The sequence below is a fragment of the Ambystoma mexicanum genome, chromosome 6p (genome assembly GCF_040938575.1).
Source record: "Ambystoma mexicanum isolate Mex_15411 chromosome 6p, UKY_AmexF1_1, whole genome shotgun sequence".
Lineage (NCBI taxonomy): Eukaryota > Metazoa > Chordata > Amphibia > Caudata > Ambystomatidae > Ambystoma > Ambystoma mexicanum.
The window spans coordinates 1,277,588,807-1,277,600,966 of NC_090935.1; positions in this window are offsets into that span (position 1 = coordinate 1,277,588,807).

The window sequence follows — 12,160 nt, forward strand, 5'->3', positions numbered from 1 at the left end:
ATCCTTTAAAGGAATGAAAGCAGCAGCGGGGTATGTTTATCCAACATAGTGAGGACAATGTGGAAGAGAGCAAAAGGAGTGAACCCAAATATATCTCGACACGCGATGAAAGTAAACAGCATGATGAGAGAAAGGATAGACAAGATAAACAGATGGAGATAGAGGAAGAAGCAAAGAAGCAGAAATAAATAAAGGACAAAGCTAAGGGAATGACAATAGTACAGAATGGATGCATGGGTCAACAGATATTACTCAAGGTGGATGAGAAAGAGGAGAGAAGAGTGGGAAAAGAAAGAAAAGGAAGAAGAGTGAGCATATAAATAAAAGAAAGAAAGAATGCAAGCGAAGGGAAGAATGAAGAAGGTACGAGGCATGGAAAGAAAAGGAGAGAAGAGAAGAAACAAGAGGAGGTGGAAGCACAAAGAATGTAAGAACGCAGGTTGCAAAGAAGGTAGAGGAAGATGAATTAAGGGAGATGAGGAGAAGGGAAGAAGAAATGAACAGAAGTAGAAGGCTAAAAGATGACGAAATAGAGTATCTATGTCATAGAAGCATAGTGCTGATCGAAGCACAAGAACAACTTGAGGAAGAGAGAAGGTCACAACAGCCTTACAGACCAAGGGGTAAGGGGTAAGTAAGGGGTACCAAGAATACCATCCTGGGCTGACGTACGAAATACAGAAGGCATAGAGAAAAGAATTGGGGAAATATATAGGCAAATGAGGGACAAAGAAGGGCAGAAACCTAAGAGAACGTAGAAGGATCTCATTGTAGGGAATTTAGAGGTAGGTCAGATGACGTCATAACAGACGAGCATAGAACGCTGTCTTTAAGTAGACTCAATCTTGATGATGTGGAAAAGGATTACAGTCATACAAGCTGGGGCATAATAATGTCAGATGAAGAAAGGGAAGAAAATGAGAGAGCTCGAAGGGAGAGCGCCTGGAGGTTTTCAAAAGAATCGAGTGTAGAGAAAGGTGTAAAATGGTCAGATTTAGAGGGCCCCAAAGAAAGAACACCATGGTCAACTAAATACACTGAGCAACCACAAGCTAAATCGTGCAGTGTAGGAGACGTATCCCCACCTTATGTATGCATGTTAAGGGCATTACCAGTACGAAGACAAATGGGCAGGACAATCCCCGCCTGGAAGACGAGAAGTGTAGGCAGGCATGATTATGGACCAGGATTTGTCCAAATCCCATTATTAGAAAAAGGGGGTGGATGACCACAATATATATTGTGGCCACAAATGGATAAAGATAATTTAAGCAGTGAATTACTGAGTTTAACTTCCGGTGCAGGAAAATGTATTCCTGAATTAGAGAGGATGACATGAGGAATGACGGTGGCTATAGGGGACATAAAAGGCTTGTTAGCAGCAATTATAGGGGAGAGAACTGATGACATTTGGAAATGAGAAGGATACGCAGGTGTGACTGCACAAAACAGGACACAAAGGAGCGCCATTTTATAATTGCAGACGTATGGCAGGTGCTCAGAGGACAATATCCCGATGCATCAGACATGGGTTTATGACTAGAAAAATGGGGAGGACGAAGACCCTGTTGCTTATATCCAAGATTAGTGGGTTGTGCTGGTGATTCACGCTATTCCTCTATCAATTACAGTTTGCAATGCCCCTTATTTGGCTATTGTATCATACATAAATCTTAAGAGTCATCAAAATGTGTTATAGTGGGTTTATTTACTGCTTCAGCCAACACGTGTTTCAACACTTGGTCGTTTTTCAAGGCTGGTATTACATACATATTCGTAAAAGAAATAAACACATTGTTTTGATTATTTACAGAAATTATAATGGTAACATAAAATAATTGCATACCATCAGGATGATACTGTCAGGAAGAGGTCTTGTATATAGGATAGTTGATTTGTTATAAAGGGATAAAAGTGACACCTGAAAGAGCCGAATCCATTATGAATACCTCGTAAACCTAAAACATTGAGGGAAATGCAACAATGTTTAGGCCTATGCAACTATTGCAGGTCCTGGGTTTTAAAATCCAGTACATACTTACGACCACTTTTAAAAGGGTTTAAAGAAGCACAGGTGGGTAATAGCAAATTAATAGATGAAATCACTGAAGGAATTAAAGAATTGAAAAAGGGGATCAGTAGAGCCCCTCTGTTGGGAATTCAAGATTATCATGAAGAATTGTATTTATTTTCCCATTCAAATGGAGATGTCATGACAGTAGTCTTTACACAAAAAACAACATTAGGGCATGGACACAAACCATTTGCCTATTATAGTGGGATTTTAGATCTAGTTATGAATGGGCATTATCCTTGTGAGCAGTCTTTAGCTGTTGCTGCATTCACAATTGAAAAGGCGTGAAGTATAACAATGGGGTGTTCAGTAACATTATTTGTTGAGCATGCATTATTTGCGATTTTAGCAAAAGCTAAAAGTGCATTGACCACACAAAGAGCATCAGGATACGAGGTAATTATATCAAATCCTGCAATTAAAATTGTCATATGTAAGCTAGTGAACCCAGCAACGTGCATAGATGAACCAGCAGGAGAGGATGTTTATGTATATGATTGCACAATGTATACTGAGAACTACAATGAAATTCCCCAAGCTATAAAAAATTCCCTCGGGAGGGGGGAAGTTATCTTTATTGACTAAATTAATGCAAAAGGCATACTGGATAAGCAGTAGTAAAGTTGAACCGAGAGAGTTAATTTGAAGGACTGACACGCGCAAGATTGCCTTTGCATTGCTCACCACAGGCTGCAGAATTAGTGGCACTTATCGCAGAGCTTCAGAAATTTGAAGATGAGGAAGTGACGTTGTACTCTGACTTTGTCTATTTGACATCAACCTTAAATGCAGGTCTGTCATGATGGAAAAGGAGGGCTTCCTCTGTGCAGATGGCCCTCCAGTGAAACATGCTGCCCTATTGGATAAACCTATTGAAGAAATAACACTCCCATTGACGCTCGCAGTCATATAATGCACAGTGCATTCTAAAAGGGCAGATTTAATTTCTCGTGGAAACAAAAGCTGCAGATTTAGAAGCCAAAAAGGCAGCTTATTTTCCAATCATTTCTAATTCTGAAATTGAAAGTGTTAATCAAATGACAGGATAATGCATGTTGGTAAAGGAAAGCTTTAACAGGCTGTCTGTGTCCAGTTAATTGAGATAGAAGGGTGAGCACCAGAAAAAGAGAAGAATCTATGGAAGAAGCATGGGTGTTCTTTATTCCCCATTGAGGCAATTTGGAGACAGGATAGCACAGGAAACCTAGTTATGCCTGCAGCATTATTGAGGGTAGAATTGGAGGAACTCCACTACCAGGCGCATACGACTTGAGAGAATCTAGCTGCAACAATTGCAGAAGAGTGGTACTCGCCGACTCTTTTAGTACATGTGGGACAGTTTATTGAAAATTTCATTGAGTGCCAGAAATTTACTGCAGGGCTCACTTTGTGAACAGTGAGAGGAGGAATTCCTAGACCCAATGACCCATTTCAGCACCTAAATATAGACTATGTAGATATGCTGCTGACATGCGATGGTTACAGATATATGCTGGTCGTGGGATGCCCTTTTTCTAGACGGATCGAGACAGGTCCATGTACACACCCTGATGCCACATGCACTGTCAAGTTCTTTGATGGGTGAAGTGTTCCCAAGATAGGGTGTGTGTTAGGTTAGGTGGTCTGACAATGGATTGCCTTTTTTAAATGAGCTGTTTGAGGAAATAGATATTCTATTAGTCATTAAGCAGAATTTTTTCTCTGCTTATCACCCATAGGGTGAATGACATTTGTGAACGATTAAACAGGTTATTGGAGGAAAGGATTGCAAAGATAAAGATAGCTTTGAAGAGGGAAAGCTACATTGCCTACCCCTAGCCTTATACGCTCTAAGGAATCAGGGTTGCTCAGATCACCACCTAACTCCTCATGAGTTGGTGACTGGACACTGCAGGAGAACCCCAGTTTGCTCCTCCATCTAGGCTAAGTATTTCTTTCATGTCCCAACAGGTCAAGAATCGAAAGGAGGGGGCAAAGTGAAGTGACACTGATGATCAACCCTTTAAAGAAGAGGATTTGTTAAAACAAAATAGCTTATTCCCAGGATACCAGGTGCTGGTACCAAAGTTTGTACGCATTTGGAGTACTATTCGCTTTGAAGGTCCATAGAAGGTGGAAGAAGCACCACCCACAACAGCCAAGTTAAAAGGACAAAGAGCCTGACTTCATTTGCATGACATCAAGCCATATAAAGGAAAAACATTGACCCCCTCCTGCAACTACCCAGAGTGAGGCAAGAGAAGATGATCTGCTTATGCAGACTCATTATATGGCCAAGAGTGAAGACAAGGGAAGTGAAGAACACACCGGCACATTGGATTACAGGCCGATATATTTTAATATTTTACAAGGAGTAAATAGACTTGCAGTTATCCTCAAACCTTTTAGATCAGTTCAAGATACAATTGCCCTCATTATAAGTATGGTGTCTGGAAATAAGGGTGCTGCACCCTTTCGGGACCGCAATACTACAACAATGCTGATAGGGGCCATGGTTCCCCGGCAGGACTGATCTGCTGGGTTTTCAGGCCCCTAACGGCATGGTCATCACTGAAGCACTGGCACTGTTAGCAACAGTTTTAGTGTTTCAGTGTCCCCATTCCCAAGGAGTCCTATGGGACTCAACAGGAACAGGGATTTAATTCTTTCGCCTCCTGCTGTAATGCATCGGTGGCACAGGGAAGTCAGGCGGTAGAAAAAGTGTTACAGGGTTGCCAGTAATCCGCCGCCTACCTGCGGGCTTCCCGGCAGCGCCGTAATGAGTCCCAATTAATTGAAGTACCAGAGCTGAAAGAACAAACAGCACAATTCATTGTTATGTTACCTAGTGCAATAACATTACACACATTCTTGTATGCTATTTTTACCTACATATTACGGTCTTATCCAGCTCTTATAAGAAGATACGTCAACGTTATAAAACATTTTGGGAATCCTATGAACAATCACGTTATTTTTACGATAATTATTGCAATTATTCTGCAGTTTTTGGTATAAAGGTGTGATTTATAGAGACTTATAGAGCGACATATTAAAAGTTTGAGCAAAACTGAGGAGGTTTCAGAATATAAGAGGCTCATTGACATCAAGAAAATCGATGAGTTTCCATGGAATAATAATTGTGGTGTCATTCTGCATTATGATTTGTGGTTTCCCCCTGATGACATTTAGACAAGTTATAAGAAACAATACAGGTATGGTGGGTGACATATCTTAGTAGACATTTATTTTGATTTAAAAGGTATGTTGGGGAAAATCTTGAAGGTATAAATACATATCTTTATAATTCGGCTAATTTAAAGAATAACCTATGGTATCAGCACATAAAAAAAGGTGGGAAGGAGAACTTCAGATGAAAGCTGCTACGTGTGTTCCCCCATACCATATGCTTTGGCAACTTCTAAAATATTCATAGCAACAGAAGTATTAGTAAAAAAGGCACATTGCCTGACACATCTTGCACTTTGCCTAACTAGACTAAAGTTCCAAGGCAGAACAGTATCCATAGTGTGGGTGAATAAAGCAACATCTCAAAGAGAAGATAATTGTGTACAAGACATAAAGTCAAGAGAAAAGCCTTCAACAATGCATCAAATAATAAAATATGAACAGCCTGGAATAAATGGAGCAGGAGTAAAGATTGAAGAAAACAAGATGCTACAATGCAAGAATAAGAAAGGGAAGGAGATAAATGAATTCTGGGAAAGAGGTCAACTACAAATTAAAGGAATAGTGCTTACTCCTGAAGGATGGGCTGAGGGATTGGTTGTGTGCAGAGCAACGGCATTAACCGGGCAATGGGAAGTAGTGGTGGGAAATGCAGAAAAGGAATACAAAAGCCAATGGCCTAAGATTGCAAGAGTGTTGAGATGGGTCGTCGATGAGGGAGGACCATTGCAGATTCTATCCCTGAAGAATGTGTCTTTATGCTTCAGAAATAATGGTATGGTGAAAGTTGGAGAGAACCGCAAGTGTTTATCTATCAGGCATGAGGAAGGAAAAGCAGTCCTGATGGACCATTACTGGGCCTCTGGATCAAGAGCATACATAAAGTTGCCAGCAAAATGGGGAGGAGTTTGTTTATTGGTGCTGATAAGCATACCCACCTTAGTAGTACCACAAAGTGACCTGCAGAATACAGACTTCCCAAAGATGGGTACGCACCTGAGGAAGAAAATATCGCTTTACTGAAGCAGACAGAGGAGAAGCAATTACTTCTCAGCAAAATCAATAGAAGCCTATTATGACATTCCATATGAGTATAGGTTGTTCAGAAGTACAGCAGTGATATTCTCAGGTATATTCCTGCCAGGAATCCAGACTGCTGTGAATGCCAAGTGGCTGCAAATCACCATATGGGAGCTGCTGCAAACGATCAACATGACAATTAAAGGATTTAATGTAATCAAAGAAGAGTTGAGGGCAATCAGGCTCATGGCCCTTAAAAACAGGTATTTCCTGGGCTTCATTACATCAATGGAAGAAGGAGTGTTCGCCAAGACAGGCTTTCTTGCTGTACATTTAAACCTGCCCATGATGAAGACAATGGGACTTTGACAGAAGCAATAACGATGTTGTCAACCCTGCACACGAAGATGGAGGATGAAGTAGACAAGATTGAGGATGACGGCTGCCTTTCATCTCTATTTTTATGGATTCCAACTTGGTTGTCAAACACCTTCAAATTGCTTGGAGCAGTACTAGTGTTCACATTGCTAGGATTGTGTCTCATAAAGATCATCTAGGACAATGCAAGAAGACTGCCAAGAAAGCTATGGGGATGAAGATGATGATTGATATTGATGCTGGAACTGGCGAGCAGATACAAAATGAAGAAAGTACCCGTGAGAATATTTAAAAAAGTACCTTTGCACCTCCCAGAACCTAGTTCCGCTACCATAAGGAGCATAGAAAATATGTAGCACAGTGGATATTCTATCCACCATCAGGAGATGCATAGTACCGGTTTTAATTTTTGCATGTATCCTTTTAGCCGTGCTAATGGTTAGGACACTGACACCCCAGTAGAGGACTTTCTACACTGAACAAACTGAAGAATTCCAATTCACACTCTGCAAAAGCAACCAAATTAACAACTTTCTGGATTTAGAAATCAGTGCCAAAGAAGATAAACTGATCTGCTCCCTAAACAGGAAAGAAACAGATAGAAACACTCTCTTGCATTATAGGAGCAACCATCCCAGGAACCTTAGAAATAATCAACCATTTGGCCAATTTCTACGGCTCAGACGCAACTGCATGGAACTGGAACAATATAAAGAACACGCCAACATTTTGAGGAATAAACTCCTCAGCAGAGGATACCCCAAAAAATTAATTTGCAATACCACGAAGCGAGCACAATACACTCCATGTGAGACCCTACTCACTCCGAAAAGACGCAATATGGAGAGCCAAGAACTGATGACATGTGTAACAACTTTTGGGCCCAATACAACTAAACTCAAGGCCATTATCAAGAAATTTTGGCCTTTGGTACAATTGAGTCTCCCGAATGAACCAACCCCGAGAATGGCACTCAAGCGGGGCAAGAATCTTAAAGACATGTTGACGCATGCCAGGCTCAATAAAAAATCCCAAAGGACCAGACTCTGGAATATGTGAGAAATAGTGGGCCACCATCCATGTGGGACATGCAATGTGTGTAGGTTCACCAGAAAAACAACATCATTCGATATTGAAGGAAAGGAGTGGAAAATCAAACACTTCTCGAATTGTAAAACCACAAATGTGGTATACATTATTGAATGCCCTGGCGGGCTCAGATATGTTGGCCAGACTCAGTGGCAAGTTAACAAAAGAATTGGTGAACATCGATCCAGGATTCGATGTCGAGTCCACTCAGCACCTTTGGTCTCGCACTATATGGAATACCAACACAGCGCAGACGACATACATTGGTGGATTGCAGACACAGTAGTTAACACCACCAACGCATCCAATGCACTAAGTTATAAGGAATCATGGTGGATTTTTAAACTTCAAGCCACAACGAAGGGCCCTAACGAGGCCATGCCAACCACCTTCGGTTGAGTAGGCAACCCCCACCCTCACAAACTGATACCTGGGCAACCCAGATCCATGTCCCCATACTAACAGGAGAGCCTACTGTGCCACTGTATCTAAACTACTAGCCAAGTGTGCATACTACACTTGCCAGCCACTCAAGTTGCAGCACAATACAAATGCACAACATGACTGGCTGGTGCGTGTTGCTTCACCAGTATATACCTACCAGAGTATCAATCAAGCGTGTGCCTTCATATGACAATTTATCTAAATGTACATGAGTTGTTTTTATGCAAACTAATGTATGTTGCGCAAAAGAGTGTAAATGTACTAGGCCTTCCCCCCAATACCAATTTTGTTCACTCCAGATGTGACATTGTTTGACCTAATTTACGAATCTACACACACACACCCAACCAGGAGATTGAAACCGACTTATGCCGTGAATAATACCTGTGAGGAGCATTAAGCTTCTGCAATGGTGTGTTTATTACGAGATTGCGGTATACAGCCACTATGACTATACATTGCTGTACTACTCGCTCCGATGTGACTTATGAACAGAGAGGGCCCCTCATACCCTTACATTTCCACCTACATGCTCCCCGCCTCTCTCAGCTCAGCCCGCAGCCGTTCATATTTCACCTTCGGCTCCCCCTTTCTCCCCACGAACATTTATGCAGCCGAACAAACAGAAAGGTTGCCATGTCAACCTCTGATCATCAATTCAGTGCACACGCGCCGTAGCACAGACACTTATCACCCACGCATGCGCCGGGTGCTATCCAGACACAGCTCGATTTTACAACTGCAGCGACGCCGGCTCTTGCAGTCGGGACATGTAGCTGTAGACCACGATCCACTCGTGCAGGGACCCACAGGTAAGATTACCCCGCTGGGCAAGCCACGTGGGGACTGGGAATGAATTGCCCCCACCTTGGAGGCATTCCATGCTCACAGTCCCATGTCCCCACTCACACACAGCACGTGATGGCGTGCCATTGCACACCATGCTCTGTGCCATTTTTTAGCACAACCTAAGCAGTATCTCTAACTTTAAACTGGTTTGTCTATTCCAGGGTCCCACAACCAAACTAAGGTACGGCCACAGGCTGACCCCAGCATACTGAGACCTCGAGTAACACGGGATACACGACCCGCACGCCAGCCACTTCACAAAGGGATTTCTCCAATAGATTTCTCCCAACTGCACACAGCCTCATACGGCTGCAGGACCCGGTGAATCAGGTATTTTGTTGTCCTTCTGTCCAGTTCAGAACAGCACTATACCTAAGTGATTACTAACCGTTGGTATGCTCTGTCCACACATATACATATGTTTATTTTTCACCCCGCCTTCTAGTTCACCCTGGTAAACTGCCATCCAACTGCAGCAATCTCCTCGAAGAGGTCCGCCACACACCATTTTCAATTCCCTGCCAACAACGACTGGAAGTCAATACAATTCCCGGACTTCCGTCCAGGTTAGTAACCAAGTGCCAGCAAGCTAATGGACAACGCAACAGTTGTACCCATAGATGGTCCTGAATAGATTTTAATGCATGCCAGTACCACTAGTACTAGATTTGATCTCCTTTCAGATGAGTTCCACTATAAACTGAGACTCACTCTTTCTTTCTTTTCCTTTGTTTCTTACACAGGTGAGACCAAGTCGAGGCCCATGAAGAAGGCTTCACGCCGAAACGTGACGGGAACACATTATTTTGAGGGCTTTATTTCCACAATCCCGTTCCATAACTCGATCTGTTTCTTGATGTTGACCAACGACTAGGTCCCTTTTTCTTCAAGAGCCAACAAGAAAATAACCCAGTTTCAGAAAGAAATAATGCCCTCTTTCTCTTACTCATGGCTCTAGACTTCACACACTACATGTAACTGTTTGTTTTGTGTCAAAAAGAATACACCATGTTTCTTTGCATGTATTGCCTACTGAGACAAAATACTAATGATGGTGTATCTATATGTTTTTTGTATTTGTGAACTTTTTACTTAACAATGTTAGTTACTCTTTTTCCAATGCATTTGTGGAATAATATGAATGTGTTTTGATTCAAATGTATACTGAAAACAAAAAACGTTTTTTGTCAAATCTTAATGCATAAAATTTGGTTTGCACTTATTTCACACTGGCAAAATAAAAAAGCTATAGTGTATTTATGAAGGGCTCTTTTGCTCGTCTTTAGAATACGTATGACAGTCAGCTTAATGAAATAGCAATTGCCATATCTAGCATGCTAAATAAGCTAGTTTTTATCAAAAAATACAGGTAAAGAGACTTAAAGGAAGTGGCAGGACGCCATCCCCCTTGTTCCAACTGATTCTATTGACAACTACACTTGGCCCTCTGGGGATTGCTAAACCATCTACAAAGGGGGTGACAAGAATCCAGGGTGCTCCTTCACAAACCAGTAAATTGACCACTGCCCCAAGCTTGGAATTAGACGCTATACCAAGAACTTTGGTTCCCCCCCCCACCATAAGGGCCATGTCCTCGCCTTGCAGGGGAGAGCCACCTCAAGATACAGCATATGTAGTAGTTGACTCTGAAAGTCATGCGCTGGATGCAATTTGCTCTGAACTTTCTATGCTTAATCACTCCCCTATCCCTTCTCTGCCTCCCAAGTGCTAATTTAAACTGTTCAAGAAAAGGACAGTGCAGCAGAAAAAGCCCCATGTTAATTCTTGCAAGAACAAGCCATCCCACACAGGGATCGTACAGTCACAAGCGCGACAAGAGGGGGGAAGAGCTTGGTGTACCACCTTGTACCACCCTGTATCCATACAGAAAAGACCAAACAGGGGGGAAGGGATTTGTCATCCCCTCATCACACAACTAATTAAGACCCGTGGCTGGACAGAGTGGAGACCTTAAGACCTAAAACTGTGTCTAAGATGGCTAATGGAATGGATGCAGCGGCATTCAAGGACCTTGTCCACATTAAATTTGTGGAGCTAAAACCAACACCCAACAACCCCTTTTTGAAACGTACATGGCTCTTGAAGCGCTTGCATTTGATACCAGATCTATGCACTATCTCATCTAAGGACATTCTTAAATTGGAATTACGAGCTGGGGGTAGCACGGACAATTGGTCCTTGATAACTTTCATCTCCCCGGTGGCGGCAGAGCAGATGTTTAAAAGTGCTGAAGCCCTGCTTTAACTGGATTTGAAATTAGGGTATTCAATCTGACAAGGCAAAATCTCCAACATAGCTACATTGCTCAGGGGCCTCCTTGCCCTTTGGGGGTAACCTATTTCGTGGTCCTTTGGCCGCTTTGAGGCAACAGGGGCAATAGCTCCAGGTGGGTGGGCAATGGCACTGACATGTTACTCAGGTGAGGGCAAAGAATGTGTCCCTGCTGTCTTGTAATTCTAGGGGGTATATTTCCTTTTTGAATAAACCCACCTCCTTGGCAGATTAATGAGAGTCAAATGTGTTTGCCTACAAGAGACATGGTTATGCTCCCCACTTGATTTAGATGGCTATTCACTTATTTTTCATCTATCATCACCTCCAGAGAGGGGCCGTCCTACAGGAGACCTCTGTAAAGGAGTAAAAGCTACTTTTGATCTTTATAAAAATGCACTCTTGGCAGATCGCATGAAAACTTCCTGGCCGTTCGGGTGAAACATTTCAGGCCAAGACGGAAGGTAGCCACATTATATGACTCTCCAGGTGGGGAATCATCGGCCGCCCTGATTGAGGTTGTAGCTGAGACTCTCTGTAGCTGTTGGTTACTATGCCCTAGAGATTTAATAATATTGACAAGGGATTTTAACAGTGACTACAGGATCAATACATTGGAGGACGCAGAGGGGGGAGATGTGGCTCCAAGGGGGGCTGCATTGGCCGGGTTTGAGCTATTGCCCTTGGGGACCCTAGAGGAGGGAGATTAGCAGACGTGGACCAATGGCCAATGCAGTAGTCACATTGACTTTATATTCACAATCCCTCATTTGTCCACTGTGTCCCTAATTTGTTGCTGAAGCCCTCAGTGGCGAGTGACTATGTGATGCTCTTTATGAGTTGAGA